General features: G+C 31.3%; 1 long non-coding RNA gene across 1 annotated transcript; it reads right to left on the bottom strand.

Moving 5' to 3' along the window:
- LOC110268864 lies at positions 1,730-2,254 on the bottom strand. The gene is made up of 2 exons (XR_002357540.1): positions 2,195-2,254; positions 1,730-1,798 (listed from the first exon to the last, which is right to left on the bottom strand). It is a non-coding gene; the product is annotated as an uncharacterized LOC110268864 (long non-coding RNA).

The following is a 3,407-nucleotide window of genomic DNA, read 5'->3' as shown; positions in this document are numbered from 1 at the left end:
CTTTTCATCCATCAATTCCCTGATTCCATCTTCTCGCTGCTCTATATCTCTGGCTGATATGGCCTTGGCTCTGTTGACCCCCAGTCCCGGAGCATACCTTGGCTTCGTAGAATCCCAACATGCCGTTGCCATTGGACTTGTACATTCCCTCTTATTATGACCAAGGACTCCACAATTTAGGCAATAGCTGTCCTGAATCCTTTCGTACTTGAGATCAACCCATATATCATGAAAATTGTCTCTTGCTAGCCAAAAATCAGTAGGTAAAGGTTTAGTGACATTTAAAGTTACCTTCACCCTCAAAAAGGTTCTTTGAAGGATGTTATTCCATCTTGGGTTTTCCGTTTCCATCACGACACCCAGTCTCTTACCAATAGTCTCAGCTGTTTTCACCGTTAAGAAATGGAGTGGAAGCCCATGAATTTGAACCCATAGCTCCATGTAATTGTGATCAACATCATATACTGACTGTCTTCCATTCCATATCTGCAGGTTGAGAAGATTTCCTCTGATGCTCCATGGTCCTCCTTTACAAATCTGGATACCCTTGTTTTTATCCCTAAAGCTGATTAGAACTTTGTTTCTGCCAACATCAGAGATGACTACACCATCAGGATTCCCCCAGATTCCCAGCAATGCTGCTTTACAAGTCTTAAAATTAACTTCTTTGTCAGAGATAATTTTACCCACCATATTCAGATTATCTTCAATAAAACTATGATCGTATTCTGGGTTGAGACGAATTACTGCACCCTCAATACACTGATCATCCTCGTGAGCCATAGCTAGATAGTGGAGTAAGTAAAACGAGAAAAGGCGTAGAAAATGATAGAGGTACTAGAAGCCACTCTTTATGAGAGGAAAGTCTCTTTGAGAGAGATAAGGCGGTCGTCACCGCATCTATATCATGGTTGATTAATTTGTTTTTATCCATTAGAGTAGGAAAACGTTTTCAACCAGACTTCAAAAAGAGTCTAAAAAACCATTAACTATTGTTATCCAGTCCAAGTTAGAAATTCAAAAAAATTTGGTCCAGCCCAGTTCCAAAAATATATTGTTATCCAAAAGTTAATCAAAATATTAATAAATAATTAGCTTTACAATAAAAAGAATGGTACCAAAACAGCGTTTGTAGCTTACACACATACAAACAAATCAAATTCCACGTGTCACTCTTCTTTCTTAGACACATATGTTCAATATGCTATGTTGATTTTATTGGTAAGCACCATAAAACTTTCCTATATATATATCTTGATTTGTTTATTTTGGGAATATATATATCTATATATGAATTTAGTTAATGTTGATGCTTTATTACACTTCCCCTTTTTATGAGATAACCATAAGACCTTTACATATTCGAATTCTATATCATTGATATATCTTTTTTCTTTCTTTCACCCTTCATTTTTATCTGTATATTCTTATTGCTTTACAACTTATAATCATATTCGTTTTTTTTTTATCCAATATCTCAGTTGTTATAATTCTACTACCAAAATATGATATCTTGATTTTATTTCGATTTTTAGATTAATCCTTTAAATCCAGATAATGCGAAGCGATGAGTTGGTTACCGAAGCGATGAGTTGGTTACTACTTAGTTATTAATGAATAGCAGGGATAAAGATTCAAAAAAGAATTTATTTGATTCAAGTCATAATCTCTATGGGATTTCCAAAGTTATTAATTGAGGGTAAGCCTGGCAGAATAGAAGAGTTACAGATGAATTTACAAAAAAAACTCAATTGTGTGAACCGAAAACTGAACATTGCTATTACAAGAATTGCAAACCCTTAGGTAGCGTTTGGTGGAGAGACAGAGACAGAAAGACTGAGACCGAGAGACAGAGACTAAGATACAGGGATTGAAATAAATTTCAGTATTCTGTTTGGTGCAATATGGGAGACAGGAATTGAAACAAGAATGAAACTCTATTTTAATTTGCACAAAGAGTAAAATTGAAATTAATTAATTGAAATGAAAGTATTTTAGGTATAAAATGTTATTAAAGTTTCAGTTTCCATCTCTAAAAATTTCAGTCCCCTGTGTCCCTACTTTTTGGAGGTACTGAAATACTAAAATTTTAGAGACAGAGACAGAAATTTTAGTACCAGTCTCTGAACTAACAAACACGATACTGAGTCTCAGTCTCTCAGTCTTTGTCTCAGTACCTCAAAACAAACGCTACCTTATGGACATCCTAATATTCTTGCAGAATTTATAGCCGGACAATTAAGGAATAGAATTTTGTTTCGTAAAGTAATGAAAAAAGCTATTGAATTAACTGAACAGGCGGGGACAAAAGGAATTCAAGTACAAATTGCGGGACATATCGACGGAAAAGAAATTGCACGTGTCGAATGGATCGGAGAGTATATATACATCACAGCATGCGTCAGTGTCTCTATTATTCTTTTTCTTTATTTTTTTTTCATTTCTTTTTGGGTGACCGAAAAAAAACTGAATTTAATAAATTAGTATGACTAAAGAAAACAAAAATAAATAATTATTTTTAATTATGAAAAATTTTAGGTGTTGGCAATTATTCTATTAGAAAAAATAATATTTATATTGCATTTATAGAAAATAAATTTTGATCGATAAAATTATATAAATTTTAAAATATTATTCAAATTTTTTAAACTATTTTTTTAACTCCAAATATCTTATTATTCTATTTTTTTATTTTTTATTTTTTTATTTTGTTTTTTTTTTTTTACAATTAGAGCCATGAAGACTAGTACACAATGAGAAAATAAAAATTAACTAAACTAAACCGTTAAGTGTATTATTTATACTATACATTTGTAGAAATATTTAGAATTTTCATGATCTTATTTTATACAAAAACATATCTATGTATTACGATCGAAAAATTTAGAAAATAACTAAATAAATTAAATACTAAAAATATCAAAGATAGTATATAAAATTATCAATTAATATTTAAATTTGTCTGTGAAAGAAAATTTATCTTTAAATTGGTTTTTAAAAAATTAAATTAGTTCTGTTAAACCTCGAAGGATTTTGCAAGCTTGTTAAGGTGTAAAAAGTGATATTAAAATTAGTCAGATCAAGAAATATTAAAATTTTAAGAATATGAAGAAAATATGATAAATTTATATAAGAACTAGTTTGATTAAATTTTTAAAATTTTAGAGATGAAAATAATTCATGTGTACTTTCTGGTAGGGGTGGTAACAAGGCGGGTAGGGACATATTTTTGCTCTATCTGACTCCGTCCCACCCTACAATAACCCGTATAGAACCCGCTCTGCTCCTATCTGCTGGTACCCGTCCCATCTCTATAATTATTAAAATTCAATAAATTAAACATTTATAATGTTACGTCTACTTTGGTACATGTTTAATATATGCCCAAGTTGCTTAGCTGTTTGTAC

This window comes from Arachis ipaensis, chromosome B01, assembly GCF_000816755.2.
Source record: "Arachis ipaensis cultivar K30076 chromosome B01, Araip1.1, whole genome shotgun sequence".
NCBI classification, from domain to species: domain Eukaryota; kingdom Viridiplantae; phylum Streptophyta; class Magnoliopsida; order Fabales; family Fabaceae; genus Arachis; species Arachis ipaensis.
Note: the sequence above shows the minus strand (reverse complement) of the source record. Positions and strands in the feature narration are given on the sequence as shown.